This window comes from Castor canadensis, chromosome 9 (assembly GCF_047511655.1).
Source record: "Castor canadensis chromosome 9, mCasCan1.hap1v2, whole genome shotgun sequence".
In the NCBI taxonomy this organism is placed as follows: Eukaryota; Metazoa; Chordata; class Mammalia; order Rodentia; family Castoridae; genus Castor; species Castor canadensis.
Genome location: NC_133394.1, coordinates 146,023,554 through 146,044,362, shown reverse-complemented (window position 1 = coordinate 146,044,362; position 20,809 = coordinate 146,023,554). Strand labels below are relative to the sequence as shown.

The following is a 20,809-nucleotide window of genomic DNA, read 5'->3' as shown; positions in this document are numbered from 1 at the left end:
GTACTAGTTACTTGGGAGGCTGAGATCAGGAGGATCATGGTTTAAGGCCAGTCTCAAATAAATAGTTAATTAGACCCCAATCTCCAAAATAACCAGAGCATAATGGAACAAAGGTGTGTCTCAAGCGGTAGAAGGCCTGAAGCCCTGAGTTCAAATCACAGTCCCACCTCCCCCCAAAATTTCAACATCTACGTGGTCAAAAACCTCATTAGAATCTTATATAAATGTTCAGCAAAGACAAATTATTTGTACCAATCTTTCTACTGAGGAAATCTAAAAAAAAGTAGACCTAATGTTTCTAAAATCAATTTCATTAGAGAGTTTCTATATTGTGTTGTGAGGAATTCATGGGTCTAAGATCTAGGTGATGAAGGAAGATATCTGGGGTCACTGTCCCCAGATAGTATCTGCTGAAAGGTAGAGTTGAGTGAAGAAAAACAAGAAGCACTTTCAACAGCTTCATAAACCTGGAGAAGAGGAGAACACTGGCACTCAGGATGCAAAGAGGTGGAGAGACCTGAGTAACCCAGCCCCCATTTTTTGGACTGAAACTCTGAAACTCTGCGTCTAAAGACTAAGGGTGAGTGAACCAGAAATACATTTTCTCCACAGGAGCAGAAGACAATTATTGAGTAATTTCCATTCCTCACTAAACTATGATGATCTGGAGTTTCTGGCCTCCCTACAAGACCCACAAGCAAAAAGAAAGGTAAATTCTCTGTGGAAGAAGAAGATACCAAGTTCTCTCTGAAACTCTTCATAATCAATATATGGCACTCATTCACACACTTGGCAAATGAAGAGCAAAACACTGTGACTGAAAATCGAAGGAAATCACAAGCAAAAATATGCCATGAGGATCCAAATAATACAAAACACAGACTTTAAACAACTAATATGCTGATAGGATTCAGTGACGAGAGAGATTTTATCAGGAAGGGTAAACCATAGAAAAGGGGTGCATGGAAATTAGCAATGAAAATATAGTGACTCTAATTAATCCAAAAAGTTTTATATCTGTATAGACTCAATTGAAGATCAAAATAATAGGGTAGAAGTGAATGGAAGGAGATATTTAGGCTGAAGGATCTGAAGAAAATAGTACAGAAAACACTGGAAGACACACATGAAGAACATTCAAAATGCATGAGTTCTAAGAAATTTCTTTTTCTTGATCATCACAAAGTGATGAAAGTGATTCTCCTTTCAATAATAGTCTTTAGCCAATCAAATAATCTTATTTTAAAAATGAACCTTGAGTCCTACCTTAAGCCATATATAAAAATCAATTCTAGCCATTTCATAAAGCTAAGTGTAAAAGTAAGAAAGCTTTTAAAAAATATGTAGAAAACTTTTTTGGCAAACTCAGGGCATTATGCTTGGTAGACAAGCATTCTAGCACTTGAGCCACACTCGCAACTAGAAAAGCATTCTTATGACCATGGGGCGGGGGGGCAGAGATTTCTTCAGAAAGACATAAAAAAAAAACCCAACCTTCAAGGAAAAGTTGATGAAATTAGTTACATTAAAATTTAAAATTCTGCTCACCAATAGATGCCTTTAGGCTGGGATATGACTCAGTGGTACATTGCTTGGCTAACATGTGCAGAGCTCTGGGTTTGATCTCCAGAACTGCAAAACAAAATACTTTTAAGTAAATAAAAATAAAAACCTCAGACTGGAAGGAAATGTTTTCAACACCTATAACTCATAAGGGATTTGAAGCTAGTGTTGGAAAGTAACTTGAATCATTAGAAACTGATTCTAATAGCCCATCAGAATATTAAACATTAGGCTTGAGTCGGCCTTTCAGAATGATCAATAACATGAAAACATTCTCAGCCTCATTAATAATCAGATAAATGGAAATGAAAACTTCAATACAAACCTACCAGAATTACAAAGGCTGAGTCTGCAGAGTGTTGGAGAAGATGTGGAGTTATTAAACTTTCCAGGTACTGCCACAGAGTGCAAATATCTGTAACTTCTTTGGAAGTCTGTCACATCATCTACAAAAGAGGAATGTATGCATCCTATAAACTAGCAACTTCATTTCTTAGTACCTACCCAACCAAACTGCATCCAAAGGCATGCACAACAATATGTATAGACATTATCTGTAATACCCCCAAAACTGGAACCAATCAAAATGCCATCAGAAGTTGAATTGTATCATACTCATATGATGGAATACTATGCATCAGTGAAAATGAATAAATTGCTACATGTTACAATATGAAAGAATCTCATCAATATAATGTTGAATGAAAAAAGCCAGACATCTCCTATGATTCTATTCACAAAAAGGTTAAAAAAATCAACTGATATTAGGAGTCAGAATAGTGGTTACCTCTAGGGAAGAAGCTTTTGGAATACCGGTGATTTTCCATTTCTCTTTATTTTTAATCTCTTATTTCTTGACTTGAGTGGTGGTCATAAAGACATGTCTACTTTTTTGGGGTAGTAATAGGTCTTAAACTCAGGGCCTCATGCTTGCAAATACTCTACTACTTGAGCCACAACGCCAGTCCTTTTTGCTTTTAGCTTAACTTTCTCACTTTTACCCCAGCTGACCTCAGACTGTGATCCTCCTACCTCTACCTCCAGAATAGTTGGGATTAAAGGCATTCACCACCACACCCAGCCCCTATACTTTTTGATAATTCATTGAAGTATAGACTCATTGTGTAAATTTTGCATGTTTTACTTATACCAAAATTATAAATACTTATATATGTGGTTGATAGTAAATACAGAGTAAAATTAAATATAAAGGAATATATACCAGATTATTAATTGCTATCAATAGTAGTGAGATAATAGGGAACTATCCCTTTCCATGTTTTTCATTGTGGTAGTGTATGAATTTTGAACAGTGACTTAAAATCCGTAAAGAAAGAATGAAAACAGGACAGCAATAACAGAAGATTAATAGTTAACAAAAACCTTTTCAGTGAGAAGATGAGAATTTTGTCATCTGAATAGTATACTAATATACAGAAAACTTGCGAGCTTCACACTCATCTAAAAGCCTTTGTTTGAAGAGAAAGAAGTCGTGCTTTTAACAGCAGACCAGGCGGGTTTGCAAGCTGCAATTTCCCAGCTGTCTACAGTTCTGCCTCATTTCTTGGGGATGTGCTTCATTGGTTCCTAAAGCAAAGCTCCAGACAAAACCAAAAAATCATAGAACAGGCGAATTCTCAAATCTCCTCTACAGCTGTGAAAAACAGACCTATCACAACTCACCAGCCAGGCTGGCCTGGTTAAATAAGGTAATATAGGTGAAAGTGTTTTGAAAAATAGGAGTTGGGGTGCAAATGCAAAATATTATTTGAAGCTTGATCAAGGGAGCTTTTAGGACATGAATTTGCCTGACCAGCAAGAGCCAGCATAAAGAATTACGTAATTCTAAGGAAACTGCATTTCCAGATTCCATGGGATGGTAGTGTGCTTTCCAAGACATAACATCCTTTACTTTGATCTCCTCTGAAACCGTGTTTGATACAGATCACCCCTTTGCACAACTGCTGGACCTTTGATGGCCTTTAGTTGTACCATCTGGACTTCCAGTTTATCTGTGTTGTTAAGTTTAGTTTTAAGACACTCAGACAAGTGAGATGCTATTACCAAGTGTTAGTTTAACCTTTGGATATTATCTCCCAGAAGTGAGTTCTTTGGGACACTGTTCCCATGAATTGCTTTTCAAATAAAGTTTGAAAATAGCTATAGCTATCCCACTTTTGAAAAGTGACAGCACACTGGAATACTTCATACTCAGAAATTTTGCAATAAACAACCTCTTTGGATCTTTTTAAACCCAATATTACTTGGACAAAGTGTTCTTTGGTCAAAAAGTGTAGAATTTTTTCAGGTAATATTTACCAGTGTCATATAGAACTAAAGTGGTGGAAATCACTATTTCAGAAACTCTACTTTAAAACTAAGGGGAAAAAAAATCTGTCAAACAGATAACAGACTAATTCCAATACTTAAATCCTCATTATGGAAGGACTCAGATGCAATAGACCTCAATTTCTCTTTCTGTCTTATGATAGACAAAAGTTTGGACTCGGAATGTTGAAAGCTTTCTCAGTGGTTTAGTCCCTATTACAAAAATAAATTAGTATCACATGAACACGAAAAGCTGTTCTATACAGTGTTGTTTTAAAGCAATCTCCTAGATTTGAGTAGACTTGATCTTCATTTGTAGTCATGTTTATGAATGTGATTAATTTAAACTCTGAGTTTTAGTTCATCATCTGTAAAATAGGCTACTTATTACATAGGGTTGTCATGAAGCTTAACAGTACTTACAGAGTGCTTACACTAAGTCTATGTTAAAGTCTCTCTCTCTTTCTCGCTCTCTCTCTCTCTCTCTCTCTTTTTCCAGCAGTACTGGGGGGTTGAACTCAGGGCCTCACACTTGCTAGGCAGGTCCTCTATATTTTGAGCCACACTGCCAGCCCTTTTAGTGTTAGTTATTGTTGAGATAGGAGTCTCATGTTATGCCCAGGGCTGGCCTGGAGTGCAGTCTTCCTGTTTGTGCATCCCTGCATAGCTGAGATGACAGGCACATACCACCATACCCAGTCACTGTTTAAAATGGGGTCTTGAGAACTTTCTGCCTAGGACGGCCCCCAATTGCAATCTTTCCAAACTCTGACTCTCAAGTAACTGAGAATATAAGCATGAGCCACTTCACCCAGAAAATGTCTCCTTTTGTTATCAAGGAAGCACATTAGAACATACTTATGGGGAGAGGTGGCAAAAACAATGTATATACATGTAAGTAAATGTAAAAATGATAAAATAAAAGGAGAAAGAAAAAATGATAAAAGGAGAAAAAAAATAACATACTTGTACAAATGAGTTGTCTGTAAAACAGTCACCACAACAAACAATCCAGTGAAACCAATGATGCTAATATAAAAATTTTTTAAAATAAACTTTTGCCAGATGAGTTAAAGGAGAGAGAGTAAGTTTCTGGATAAATGTGGATTAAGGTTTAGTGTGACAGGGGGGAATCACTTTTCCAAAGAAATTTAACCTAACTAATTTGAAGTATTGGATTTAGCTTAGACTAATACTACCTATGCATGGTGATTCATTTTTAGAAATTAAGATGTCCTGGAGAAGAAATTCTACCTTAAAACTGTCATAGCTTAGAAATCTTGCCTGAGTTGCCACCCAGCCAGCAGTGGGCCCTGCAAACTTCAGACTTAGCAGTGTCCGCAGTCACAAAACCAAATTCTTTAACACACTCTCTCTGTCTCTCTCTCTCTCTCTCTCTCTCTCTCTCTCTCTCTCTGTCTGTCTCTCTCCTCTCCACAAACAATGTACATTCATGGTTCTATTTCTCTGTTGAACTTTAACTGTGACGGATACAGAGATATTTGATAAACATTTATGCTACCTTTGCCCATACAAGAATTTCCTAACCCCTTTTTTTGAACACCCATTATAAAACAAATACCTCAAGAGGAATCTTTACATACATTATCTAATCATACCTTCACAATGTTCCAACAAATGTAAGAAGTAGATCTTAAATTATCATAAATTGCAATTTATAAATTGCTTAACAGAACATGAGATCCTAAAGGTTGGAAATAGAGAAAAAACAGAGCAAGAAGGGAATGTAGAAATGAAAAGAAAGTTAGTAGGAAAAAAGTTGGCAAATAGGTTTTATTTTATTTTATTTTTGAATTACCATACATTAATAATATGAGGGAATTTAATTGTAATAATCCCATACATGTGTACAGTGTACCTTGTACATACTCACCCCCTCTGTTAGGTTTCCATTATCCTTTTTTCAAACAGTGTTTGGTGGATTTCATTATGCTGTCTTTACATATATATATAGCCTACTTCAATCCTCTTCTTAAAAATCCCTATCATTTACCCAGTAAATCTTTTGGGTTAGCTGGAACTAAGCCTAATTATCTTTTTCTATAGAAATTTCTATTTCTATATAATGAAATAAGGCACATTTTCCCTTATTATTCAAACTTCAACCATCCCAGGGCATGTTCATGAAAATTATTTAATTCTCTATACTAGAGAATATATGAATGTAATGAAAGTAATAAAATATGGGTTGCATTTGAGCCCCCTACTCATTATTGACTTGGTGGCCTTCAGTAGGGCCTGTAGCCTCAGTTTTGCTACATGTAAAATGGAAATAAGAGTAATGTGAAAATAAAGTTAAATACTATTATTTTAAAGAACTCTGTAAACTATACAAAGATTTTCAAGTATTTGTTTTTATTCATTTGTATTTCCTAGCTATTACATTTCCTTTTTCTATAGTTTAATAGATGGAGACTTGGAATAAGCTAAATTTCTGCTTATAACAGTTTTAGGAAACTATAAACTCTATAATAAAGTCCTTCCAGCACAAAACTAAAGATTTCCAAAAAACTAATACTCTGGGTCTTTTCATAAAACTTTTAGAAATTGAAATTAAAATCTTAGCAAATGGCTCAAATAGACATTTGCAACAGCTCAGGAGCTAGAATATAGATTAAAAGGAAATTATACAGAAAATAAAACAAATATGACAAGATATTAAAAGCATGAAATAAGGATTTATTTTTTTAATAATTTTTATTTTTTTATTATTCATATGTGCATACAATGCTTGGGTCATTTCTCCCCCCCTGCCCCCACCCCCTCCCTGAAATAGGGATTTAAAAACATGTAAAATAAGCTAGGTACAGTGGCTCACATCAATAATCCCAGCTACTTAAAAGACAGAGATCAGGATTACCATCCAAGGCCAGCCCTAGGCAAAAGTATAAGGCTATACCTGAAAAACAAAGTAAAACAAAAAGGGCTGGGGGTGTGGCTCAAGTGGTAGAGTGCCTGCCCACCCTGAGTCCCTGAGTTCAAACCCCAGTAATGCGGGCCGGTGGAGTGGTTCAAGCACTAAGAGCACCTGCCTACCAAATAGCAAGCAAGAGGCCCTGAGTTCCAACTCCAGTGCTGCCAAAAAAAAAAAAAAGCAGAGAATAGGAAGATGGAACATACAACTAGAATTGGGGAGAGAAGATGTGGAAGAGATAATATGCTAAAAGGTAAAGCCTTTTTGCAGAACTAATAAGAGACATTAACATACATACATAGAAAACAGAATTTACTGGACTGGGGATGGGGCTCAGTGGTAGAATGTTTTCCTAAAGGCTTGGGCTAAGACTGGAGTTGTGGCTCAAGCAGTAGATTACCTGCTTTACAAAGTCCTGAGTTCAAACTCCAGTCCCACCAATTAAAAAAAAAAAGAAAAGGCAAGCTAAAGGCCTGGGCTTATCCCCAGCAACACACACACACACACACACACACACACACACACACACACACACACACACACACACAAACACTATGTATATATCAGAATAATAAAAAGTGATTCCCAGATTCAGATTCACTATGGTAATACTACAAAACCTGCCGAAGACTGGAAAAAAAGTGTTTTTCATGTTATATTTTGCATATACTAATCACAGGCTCTAATTTATTTTCTTGTAATCAGAAAAGTGCAAAATAATAATATGTATCACAATGATACATTTAATTGCTACTTTTATAGCATTTGGTGTTTTTTATTTCTCTCTTTCTATCAGGTGATTCATTACTTGCTGGAAATCATGCCACAAAGCATTTTTGCCCACTATTTATGTTCTTTCCTTACTTAGGTAAAGTAAATCCCATACTTTCTCAGTGGGGTTAAGGTCAAGACTCTGAGGGGAGCCACTCCTTCGTAATTAGTTCCCCAGACTCCTCTTTTTTTCTCCCCTTAAATGGCCACACCAGTCTAGAAAAATGTTTGGAGTCATAATCCCCCTGATAAATGAATCCCTGATCAAGCAGCTGGTTACCAGAGGGACCCCTCGCTGTGCTGCAATTATGTTGAAGCTGAACTCCTGTAGTTCAGGTCACAGCTGAAGTACTTCAGGGATAAATACCTATCTCTGTGCTCCATTGTATGACACACTGAGCCAAAAGACTCCTGCTTCTCACCTCCAAGCCCTCACCGAAAGATCAATATTCTTGTTAGCTAATGAGAAAAATACTTAATGATGTGAATGCGTGTGAAGGTCCTCTTCTGGTGACCCATGTCAGGGAACTATCCATGCTTTCAGAGAGTACTGGCATTTTAAAACCTGCCTAGAAATCTTGAAAATGATTTTCTGTTTATTAGACAATTCAATTTCTGAACTATTGAATAGTCATTTATAAATGGTTAGTGCAACCATATTATTTGTTGAGATTTATCATATAAAATTATTCTAAAGGGAAAAATATATAACTGCAATACTATATATCAGGTTGGGGAACATAGATACAGGAAATTAGAAAAAAACTATATCCTAAATACTAGAAACAATGGCAATTTAAAACACATACACACAGAATTTTTCATTTCAGCACTAGCTGAAGGTACAGATTTAGGCCACCTTTCAATGACTTAGGGATTTATTTTCCCTCCCTGATACTTCTAGGGTAATAAAAATGCTGTGCTCATTTCCATGTCAAGATGCAGTCCTTCCTCCTTTGAGACTGTCAATAGTTTGCAGCAATTATGAAGTTGCTTTGTGTTTACGCCAAGAGACACTATTAACTTCCCTATTGCAAGTGTCTCTAACTAAAGATATCTTTCCTTGAGACAACTATGACCTTACCATTACATTAATTTCAGAAAAAAAAAAGTTCAAGTATTCCTGGAAAAGAATAGCATGTTTTAAGAGACAATGAAATTCTTATTATGTAAGAAGAGTTGTCAATCGCTTCTGTTCAAAGTTAAAAGACAAGAGACAGAGTCACAAAAGAAGTCTGCAACATATAAAATAGAAAATTGATCATGAGAATAAATAGAGAACCTACTCTGCCAGGATTCTAGTAGGATTTTCTAGGGTTGTTATAACAAATTACCACAAATTTGGTAGCTTAAAGCACAGGAAATGTACTCCCTCGCAGTTCTGGAGGGGAGAAGTTCAAAATCAAATTTTCAATAGAGCACCACTTCCTCTGAAGGCTCAAGGGGAAATCCTTCCTTGCTCTTAAGCTTTTGTTGTTCCAGGTATTCCTTAGCTTGTGGCTGCATAATTCCAACCTCTTTCTCTATCATCACATGACCATCTCCTTCCCCAAATATGTTCCTTCTCTGTGTCTTTTAGAAGGACACTTGTCACAGGATTTACAGACAACATAAATAGTCTAGGGTGATCTCATTTAAATTACATCTCAAAGATGCATTGTTAAATGAGATCATATTCACAGGTTGCAGAGATGGGGACATGAACACTTCTTTCAGAGGACCCCCCTGATTCAACCCACTATACTTCTAACCATATTTCTACTTAGGATAGGTCTCTGAGCTTTTGATTTGAGATGATTTTCTCTTGGTGGAACATATGCTATTGAATAGATAAAATATAGAAAGAAAACTCAAGATACTAACCATAGTGAATCAGAAGATTTGATCAATAAATGGAACTAAAGCCATATGTATAAATGACTTCATGTCTTGAAAAAGCAAAAGAATTTAACTCAAATTAGAGAGGCCAGTAATACTTTTCATGCAGTGCAGTCTCCAGAGCAGGCATCCCAATATCAGAGGGAAAGGTTTCAACTTAAAATTTTTCTCTCTAGTTCCAGTTCTAAGTAAATGATGCATTTTGTCAAAACGACCGGGCTCAGAAGACCAAAAATTATATGTTCTCCCTCATATGCAGACTTTAGGTCTAGGGCAAATGCAGCAATGTGGTTGGACTTAGGTCACATGATAAGGGGACAGCACACACGGGAGGTATGGGAATAGGTAAGAAACCCAAAACATGATAGTATTTGATGTTCTCACTGCAGAGGAACTAATACAGAAACCTTAAAATGACAGAGGTCAATATGAAAAAGGTATCAGGAACTAGAGAAAAGGTCAATTAGAGATGAATCAACTTGGGATGTAACATTTGTACATGGAAGCAATGCTAGGGATCTCTCCGTATAGCTATCCTTACCTCAGCTAGCAAAAAATGCTTTGTCTTTCATATTATTGCTTATACTTTCTCTTCAACAAAATTAGAGATAAAGGCAGAACAGATTCTGCCTGGAAGTGAGGGGGGTTGGGAGAGGGAGGGGGTGGGGGTAGGGGGAAGAAATGGCCCAAACAATGTATGCACATATGAATAATGAATTAATAAAAAAAAGAACTGAAGAAAAAAAAACATTTTTTCAATGAGAATTTTTCCCATTCATGTTCTTTATGCAGTACATTTAGTTGATCATTTCTGAAAGAAAATCAACCTGGTCATAAAAAGATTACAAAGACCAAAGTGCATTTCACAAGTCTATATTCATTCATGATTTCTTTAAAAGTCTTGGAAAATGAGGAATAAAAAGAAATGTTCTAACTGGAAAAAATCATCTCAAGTGAAGTTAGCCTTGTTCAGAAAGCCAAAGACTGCATGTTTTTGCTCATAAGTGGACTATAGACCCAATACAAATACAAGCAATATTATATTTTTTTTTAAAAAAGAAAACAGAAGATAAAAGAAGGATGTTAAGAAGGTGAATATAGTTGATGTACTTTCTATACAAGAATGAATATAGAATTTTTAAACCTGTTGAAATCACCATAAGAACTGGGAGACTAAGGTAGAAAGGAGAAAAATAGAGGGGATGAACCAATTCGAGTTATAATACATATATACATGGAAATGTCACAATGAAACTCCCTGTACAGCTATCTTATACAAACAAAAATGTCTTTTTTTCAAAATCAAAGAACAGGAAAGTAAAATGGGTCGGTCCCTTCTGGGGGTTGGTACCCTGGGAGGGGAAAGATATGGGAAAGGGTATAGGAAAGTGAATGTGGTAGAAATGTCATGTACTCATGTATGAAAATGGAAAAATGAGACCTACTGAAACTATTCCAGGAATGGGGGAGAAGAGATAAAGGAGAATGACGGGGGAGGTGAATTCAACTATGATATATTGTTAGAACTTTTGTAATGTCACAATGTACCCCCAGTACTAAAATAATATGATAATTTTTAAAAGGTGAACGAAAAATAAACTCAAAAAAAAGAAATGTCCTTAATCTGAATTTAAAAAAAAAATAACTCTTCAGAGCCTTCAGTAAATATCACACTAAATGATAAAATAAATGATAAAACCTTTGAGGCATACTAAGTTCATCATTACAAGAGGAAGAAACATTGGAAGAGAAAAGATAAAACTGTCTCTGTAGATTATATGATCACCTACATATAAAAGATAAGAAAATCTAATAAATTCATAGACATAAAAAGTGTTCTGGAAGCCAAATCACTCTACAACAATTAATGGTATTTCTAAACACCAGCTACATCAGCTAGAAAGTATAAAGAAGAAAAAATGCTACCATGATAAACACAAAAACTACTGAGGACCAAAAGGTGTTCAAAAGCTTCACAGGGGTCAAGTGTGGTGGCTCATGCCTACAATCCCAGCACTCAGAAACCTGAGGCTGGAGGATAGAGAGTTTGAGACCAGCCTAGGCTACAAAGCAAGACTCTGTCTCAAAAAACAAGTCATTCTTGTGCTCATTCTAGAGATGACCCACTTTCAGTCTATTGAAAGTATATTCCTTTCCTGATAAACTTTACTATCACTTTCACCACACAAAAAAAAAGTTTCACAGGGAAAACTATCACATATCATTAAAGAAAAGAATGGAGCAGCAGGTATGGCTCAAGTGGTAGAGCACTTTCTTAGCAAGTGGGAAGCTCTGAGTTCAAACCCCAGTACCAAAAAAAAAAAAAAAAAAACCCAGAAGAAATGAATGATGATGCTCCAAAACTATATTAAAAATCTGTAAAATTTCAATTGCAGTTAGTTTCAAAAAGGGTTTAATGTGGTATTTGACAGGATGATCTTTAAAATTCTGGTTGCCAAATAAGTTTTAAAAAGAAGAACAAAGCATGCAAACAATGTAGAGGCAAAGGTACCAGTGGAACAAAATAAAGACCCCAGAAATAGACAAATACATATATGGGAACACGATATTTCAATTCTGCAAGAAAAGATGAAGTAATTAGTAAATAGAGCCTGGAAAACTGCATATCCAGATGGAAAAAATAAATAAAATTCTATTTCACAGTGTAAATAAAAATAATTTACAGATAATGAAGATCAAAACTTTATAATATTCTAGATCAAAATAAAGAATATAGAACTTGAAGTAGATGAAGAGTTCTTAAGGCATAAAAACAAAACTATAAAGGAAAATGTTTATTTTAAAATTGAAAAAGCCTTGAGTGCAATTTTTAAAATCTGTAAACAGAGGTAACAGGCAAATTATAAGCAAAGACCTGTGTCACTTACATAACATAAAATTCAATCTAGTAGTTTAGCTTATTGGGTCTCCAATCTTAGTGCAAGTGGAAGAAACGAAAACAGTCTATAGAAAAAGTTGTCTTTCTCCTATGTCATGAAGACACTGCAAAATTAGTTTTATAAGAAAAATAGGCAGTTTATAGATAACATAAGGCAGCATAAATAAGAATAAGTAAGACCAGGCACCAGTGGCTCATTCCTGTAATCCTAGCTACTCAGTAGGTAGAGATCAGGCGGATCGAGGTTCAAAGCCAGCCAGGGCAAAGAGTTCATGAGACCCTATCTCAAAAAAACCCTTCACAAAAAAAGGTGGGGAGGGCAGGGCTGGAGGAGTGTGGCCCAAGGTGTAGGCCCTGAATTCAAACCCCAGTACCACAAAAATAAATAAGAATCAGCTGAAACTTAGAAAGCATAAACAGATCTAAAAATGACTAACTTAATGGAATTATTACCACAAATTATGAAGAAAATGTGATTGTTATGTTTAGAAATAAAAGGCAATCTATAATATATTTGCAGAAAAGAGGAATTTATTTTTTAAATATAGCACCTATTAAAAAATCAAATGCTATTTCTTAACACAGAAATTTAAGCACTATTCACAATAGCCAAGTTATGGAAACAACCAAGATGCCCCACTATTGATGAATGGATTAAGAAAATGTGGTATTTATACACAATGGAATACTACTCAGCCATGAAGAAGAATAAAATCTTATCATTTGCAGGTAAATGGATGGAACTGGAGAACATCATCCTGAGTGAGGTTAACCAGGCCCAGAAGACCAAAAATCATTATGTTCTCCCTCAGATGCAGACTTTAGATCAATGGCAAATACAGCACGGGGATTGGACTTTGATCACATGATGAGGTGAGAGCACATGAGGAAGGTATGAGGATAGGCAAGAAACCCAAAAAGAACAAGATAGCATTTGATGTCCTCAATGCAAAGGAACTAATGCAGAAACCTTAAAGTGACAGAGGCCAATAGGAGAAGGGGACCAGGAACTAGAGGAAAGGTTAGTTTGAGAAGAATTAATTTAGAATGTAACACATATATACAGGAAAGCAATGGGAATCAACTCCCTATATAGCTATCCTTATCTCAACTAGCAAAAACCCTTGTTCCTTCCTATTATTGCTTATACTCTCTCTTTAACAAAATTAGAGATAAGGGCAAAATAGTTTCTGCCTGGTAGCAAGGGGGCAAGGTGGGGGGACCCAAACATTGTACGCACATATGAATAAAAGAAATTAAAAAAAAGAAAAACAGATTTGATGGAGATGAAAGAAAGGACTTGTGAATAGGAAGGTGATCCAGATGACAGTATCCACAAAGGAGCACAAAAAGGAAGAAGATAAGAAATATGAAATATATATTCAGAGATGTGTAGAAAAGAAAAACATATAACACATATATAAATTGAGTTCCAGAACACAATGAAATAGAATACAAGACAGATAAAATAGTTGTAGGTTAAGGGATCTGAGCTTTTGAAAAAGTGATGGAAGACCTTCATCTACTGATTCAAGAATCACAATGAATTTCAAACAAGTTCAACAATAAGGAACCCACACCTAGATGCATCCAGTGAAAATGCAGAGATTCAAAGATGTAAAGAGGGCCTTAGATTATCACTAAAGGAGTGACATTCCAGCCCTTGACTTCTCAACTGCCACCATGGAAGTCAGACTAGGAATGAGAATTCCCATGGGACCTATAAGAAAATAACAGTCATGCTAAACTTCTGTAGACAGAGAAAATATTGTACAAGAAAACTGATAAATTTTCAGTCAAATAAAAATTGACTTACTACCACTCCAAAGGAAAATTTACAGGTACTTTTGGGAGGAAAAAGGTAATCTCATGTGAACTGATACGTAAGAGGAAAAAAGAAAATGATAGCTATGTGGTAAGTAAGTGAACATTGGGTGGATAAGATAATAATAACCTGCAGTGTTTAAAAGGGTAGACTTAGGACTGGAGATGTGACTCGGTAGTAAAGTGCTGACCTACCATTTGTGAAGCCCTGGTTTTAATCCCCAGTACTGCAAAAATAAGGGGTGGGGGAGTAGAATTAAAATACATAATGACAATAATATATGTGTCAGAGAAAGAGAGGCATAAATAGAGTAAAAGTGCATTAAAGTCATGATGGAGGAATGCAAAGCTGGTTTGACATAAAATTAAATAATGCAATATACTACATTTGAGGATTAAAGGATAAAAATTATGACCATCTCAACAAATGGAAGGAGGAAAAGATTACAATCCAATAGAATTCAAAATTAAATCATTTTCGCAAACTAGAAATAGAAAGGAACTCCCCTAATCTGATAAAGGAATTTACACAAAGCTTACAGCAAATATTATACTTAGTCATAAATATTGGAAAGCTTCCCTCTGAAGTTAGAAAAGATATCCTACTATTTCACTGATATTCCTCATTGATGTATTGGGAATCTTAGCTATCACCATAACTTCAGAAAAAAAAATGATAATACCTGTCATTATATGAGCTTGATATCATTATGTACAATGAAAATCCAAAATACTTATAGATAAATTAACTTTAATAAGTGAATTTGGCAAGTTTCTTGATTACAAATTCAATATTCAAAAAATCAATTGTAGTTCTATATACCAGTGACTAACTAGAAAATTAAATAAAAAGAAAAAGCTAACTTTCACAATAGCATAATAAATATAATAGATTAAGGAATATGTCTAACAAAAGATATAATGCATTTAAGAATATATCTAGTGATGGGTATTGTAGTACATGACTATAATTCCAGCACTTGGGTAGCTGAGGCAAGAAGATTTCTAGTTGGAGGCCAGCCTGTGCTACATAGATTATCTTGAAAAAAAATCTAACAGGACTACTTTAATAAATACTTGAAATTTTCTATAACAAAAAATTTAAGTGATATAGGCTGTTATTAAGAGGGGGAAACTTATAGTGTTCTAAGAAATGGATGGAAATATGAATCCATGGAACAAGTCAGAGAATCCTGGAACAGGTCCACACGTACATAGAAATTCAATAGCTGCTAGTGGAGACTTTGGTGATCAGTAGGGAAAGAAAGATTCAACTTTTGAAATTTTGGATATCCAAACCAATAAAAATGGAATAGAATGAAGCCCTTAACTTAGGCAAAATGAATTCGATGTGGAGTAAAAAGATGTGCTGAAGCCCCAATCCTGTGTGCCTGTAAATGTGATCTGATTGGAAATAAGATCTTTGAAGATGATTAAGATGAAGTCTTTAGGGCAGGCCCTTAATTCGATATAAATGGTAACATTTAAGAGGAGGTGAAAATGCCTTATGAAGCCACACACACATACAGCACACACACATGGAAAAAGACAGACATTAGAACTGGAATAGAGATTGTGTGGCCACACACCATAAGCTAGAAAGGGAAAGAAGGATTCCTCTCTAGAGCTTTCAGATGTAGTTCATCCTAACTTACAACTTCATTTTGCACTTCTTACCTCCAAACCTATGAGACAAGTTTCTTAAGTCACTCTGTTTATGGTAGTTGATATAGTGGCCCTAGGAAACTAGTACATTTTGCTTTTGTCACATATATGTGCTCATATTTAATCATATTAAAATGAAATTTTGCTTCATTCCTTCCACATTTCTTTCACTGAAGAAAAGCCACTTCCCAAACATTTTTCCATGATAAATACTTGATTTTTCTTTCCATTTTTAATTTCCATGTTTGGTTTCTATAGGACCTTGATAAATGGTTTTCTCTTTGTATTTTTCTTCTACCCATTCTGATCATCATTAGCCAAATTTGTATGGTAGCAAGAAAGAAAATCAAGCTTTGTCCTACTCTGGAAAAAATCTTTGTTATTCATTTCCAACGTATATCACCTCAAAAGAGTCAACTCTGTGTTCTTTAAAGGACTATGATTTACAATCCAACTCCTGGTATCTGTATCCTTAGCTAAAACATTTTTATTAATGTAGTGAAATGGAACTTAAACTAGATTTTGCAATTTGTTGCTAAAATACAGGAGTGTCCCGCAGAACCAAAGGATAAGAATGGAGCTAAACTTCACCTAGGGACTTCAGCTAGGAACTAGATACCTATAGGGAAGCCGAAGTATGCTAGCTCTCATACTAATTTTTCTCTGTATGTGTTATTTATTCCATTCTCTCTTTTAAGCCTGATATTCTCTACTTCCTTCTCCCATCCTGAAGACAACCATGACCCTGCACTCAGGCTTCCATAACTACAGTTCTAGCTGCATATAGAAATAAATTATCTACCATTGAGTGAACCCCAATCCCAAATCACTGACTGAAAGAATCTGTCTGACCAGAACTGGGGGGCAGGGTCACTAGACAGGGTCCTGGATTGTACACCTTATTGGGAACAACCTAACAAACCTTTTATGCTTTCTCATCTTTCAAAAACTATGCTTCTGCCTCCCATTTTACCTAGTCTCTCTCCTTAGACCTGTTCTCTCTTGCAGTAACTAGTTACCCAGCTTTCTTGTTCTTCTTCCTGATCTTCCTTTATAGCATTATATTCCTGCACTTCCCCCTTGTCTATGCCCTGGGTGCTATTCTATACCCAAGTATTGGGACTAGGTGTGTCCATATTGGGATGGGCAATAAGGAAGCATCACACATGTCTTTGCATGATCCACAATAGATAGTACTATCTCTAAAAAAAGCTCTGGTGGATAAAATTTCTTTCCCCGAATACATCAATTCACTTATTTCTCCTTGATGCTTATTGTCTCTCTTGTTGAAAACAATTTGAAACAGCTGCCTTCATTTTCACATCTCCCCTTCCATTTCTTCCTCTTTCTGTACCTTTTCTTCTAGTACTAACAACATAAATGCTTAGCCTTCTTAGTGGCTCTGGAATCTACGGACATTATTCACCCCAATAACATCCCCACTTCTGAACATCATTTCTCCCTCTGCCTCTGAGCTTACAAATTCACATGTGAGAAAGGTAATAGGGAAGCCATATGGCATCTTGGAACAGGTTCCTTAGTGTAGGAGACCAGAATATGCCATCTCAAAATATGACTGTGTGAGAATAGACTATGGCACCCAAAACATTCTTCTTCAGGATAAGAATTGTTTTGAGATGGTTATTTTGAGAAGCAGCATACGTAAGTAGAAGCTCTGAAAGCAGAGTATTAGTTATCCTTTTGTGAAAGGAATTTGTATCCATAAAGGAAGTCATTGCCATTTATATGGCCTTTGCTGTACCCAGAAGAGAAAGAAAATTCTAAATCACAAGAAGGGCTCTGGGAGCCTGGCTTGTAATCCCAGTTATGCTGGGCGGAAAAGATCAGGAAGATAGTGGTTCAAGGCCAGCCTATAAAATAAAGTTAGACAGACCCCATCTCAACAAATAAGCTAGGCAGACATGGTGTGCACCATGTAACTAAATGGGAAGCATAGGTAGGAAAATCACAGTCTGAGGCTAGACCAGGCAAAAATTATGAACCCCCATTTCAAAAATAACCTAAAATCAAAAGGGACTGGAGGTGTGGCACAAGGTAGAACCCTTGCCTAGCATGCATAAGGACCCTGAGTTCAATCCCCAGCACTACCACCACTACTGTAACAACTAAATCACAAGACACTCATCAATAGATAAGGCACTGACTACATCTTCATAACAAACCTTACTCTTATTTTCCTGATTACTTTGGCATAACTTGCACCCTTCTTTCGTTTAACTAAAGATGGCATTTAGCCCAAATTCTAACCACCTCATTGAATTACACTCCTCTGAGCTTCTCCGACTGTATATATAAAATACACATGTTAATGAGCTTCAGTTTTTCTCTTGTTAATCTGCCTTTTGTTACAGAGGCTCCAGTAAGAACCTAGAGGAGCAGAAGGGAAAGATTTTATTTTCTTCCCTACATTGGAAACAGACTGAGGCAGAGAACCACTTGTGGAATTTTTATTGGCAAATGCTCCTGTGAGATATTCCAGCAAGGAAATCTGGAAACACAAGAAGCTAACTCTGAATGTCACAGCAACGGAGGCCTTGGCATATCCTACAAGGTGCTCAGAGCTGTGGTGGTCCTTCAGAGTTGTCCCAAATTGAGCCAGGTCTTTGAACTGTTGCACCAGTCATCATGGGCAACCTGTGGGAGGAAGCGTGGTCATGGCCAAAGCAGTACCCTGCGGCCAATAGCAGTTCTCAGTGAGGGTCACCACAGTGAGCTGTCAGAAGTCGATAGGAAGAGTGGCCACTGTGTGGAATGTCAAATAGATCAGTAAACCAAAAGATGGGAGACCTGGGATTTGAGCTTGGTTTTGCCAAGACTGTGTGTCCTAAGGTTACTTTATTTCTATAGACCCTAGTGGATTTAATTATAAAATGAGATAACTGTAGCACAAGTATTTGTTCTAGAACAATAACCCCACATGTACATAAAAAGGAGTGTGCAAAGGACATGGTAATAATAATGAAATGTACTGTGGGGGTTCCTAACAATATGGATTTACTTCTCCAATTTAAGAGAATTAAGTATATCCACATGGACTAATACGAAAAGCTCTTTAAGTAATACTACAAGGCAAAATAAAAGCTTCAGAAGTGTGGTATGACTCCATTTATGTATGAAATAAATCATTAAAAAAAACTCTGAGTGATGTCTCACATCTGTAATCCTAGCTACTTGGGAGGTGGAAAGCTGGATGATTGAGTTTCAAGGCCAGCCCTGACAAAAAGTTATCGAGACCCCATCTCAAACAATGAAACCAGTGCTTGGTGGCATGTGGCTGTCATCCCAGCTATACAGAAAGCATAAATGAAAGATAAAGGTCCAGGCTAGCCTGGGCACAAATGGGAGTCCCATTTGAAAATACTTAAAGAAAAAGGGTTGGGTGCATGGCTCAGCAGTGGAGTGCCTTCCTAGCAAGCACAAAGCCCTGAGTTGAAACCTCAGTACAACCAAAAAAGAATTAAAAATGTCTGTATGAAAATGCATTTGTGCCTGGAAAGACCAATACCAAAGCAGTATCAGTAAGGGATGGGTCTAGAATTGGGGCTAGGGCCAGGGAAAGAAAGAAGAAAATTGAATTATTTTACATTATGTAGTTTATGACTTGTGATGGTCAAATTTATTTGAGAGGAAAAAAAGATATAAAGTAGATTAGAGTAAGGTGTCTAAATATAAACTCTAAAAATTCATGCTTTTAAGGACCACCACTCTATTTTTACTGTACCTCCCTTCCACAGTGCTCCACGAAAATACTGTTGTCCCTTGGTATCCATGTGACTTCAGGACCACTTAAGCATATCAAAATCTGAGTATCCACATATAACCTGTGCACAGCCTCCTGTATGTTTTAAATCCCTAGATCACTCATATTACCTAATAAAACATCAACACTATGTAAATAGTTTGTGTGCTGCACTGTTTAGGGAATAATGACAAAAACAAAAAGTCTGTTTGTACAGATGCACTCCCCACTCACCCCCCAATAATTTCCATTTACCATTAGTTGAATCCATGCATGCCCAGCCTGCACATACAGCCAGCCTGCTGCCTGGCTGACTGAACTAGCAGCAGATTCAGCCAGAAGTGATAGAGGAAGGTGAGAAACCTGAAACAAAAATGTTCTTAAAAGTGACTTCTCTAATTTAAGCATGTTAGCTAAGAAAAGTCTTGAGAACTATTTAACTGGGGGCTGGATTATAGCTCATGTGGTATGGCTCTGATTAGCAAGTGTAAGGTTCTGAGTTCAAAGTCCAGTACTGCAAAACAAATTAAATATTAATTGCTATGTCCTCTGTTCTTAACTTGAGTTTTGATTCAGTGGCTGTAGAAATAGCAAGAAGTACTAAACTCGCAATAGCTTCAAGTCAGTGTTAGCTAGTCCAGACAGAACTTTGAGAAAGGATTTTGACTTTTCATATGAGAACCAAAGTTGCCCTTTAAAATGTGATTGTTGCCATGGTAATTACATTCTTTAAGTATGTATAAATTATTATAAGGCATTCTTGATGTCTACCATTTTAAAAATAAGATGTTGAGTCTCTGCATTGAAAATTGTCGCTTTACATCATCCTTGAATTTACTCTAAAGATGAAAGTGTTTGAGGGAAGAGTCTAGGCACACATTGAATAATATTTGTAATTACAAATGCTAAAAGTTGTACTTACACAAGGACAGCATTGAAATTCACTTTGTTACTGTATAGAACATTATAATACTCTCCAGGACTTGAGAGAAAGAAAGGATGATTGTCTCCTCTCTTTCTACCAAAGAGGGAATGTTTCAGTGAGGAAGGCCCCTTAACGTGAAGAAAAGGGTCGAATCCAATTAAAACTGCAAAGGAAACTTTGAGAGGATGAATGCCATTAGCCCAAACTGGAATGTGGCCAAAATACAGGGTACTACCTCAACTCTTAGAAAAAGTGCCAGGG

At 36.2% G+C, this 20,809-nt stretch overlaps 1 long non-coding RNA gene across 1 annotated transcript; it reads right to left on the bottom strand.

Annotated features, from left to right (window-relative positions):
- Positions 1-1,544: 1,544 nt before the first annotated feature.
- Positions 1,545-20,019, bottom strand: LOC141410783 (uncharacterized). Its single transcript, XR_012435567.1, has 3 exons — positions 19,879-20,019; positions 1,893-2,009; positions 1,545-1,632 (listed from the first exon to the last, which is right to left on the bottom strand). It is a non-coding gene; the product is annotated as an uncharacterized lncRNA (long non-coding RNA).
- Between the last annotated feature and the right edge of the window lie 790 nt (positions 20,020-20,809).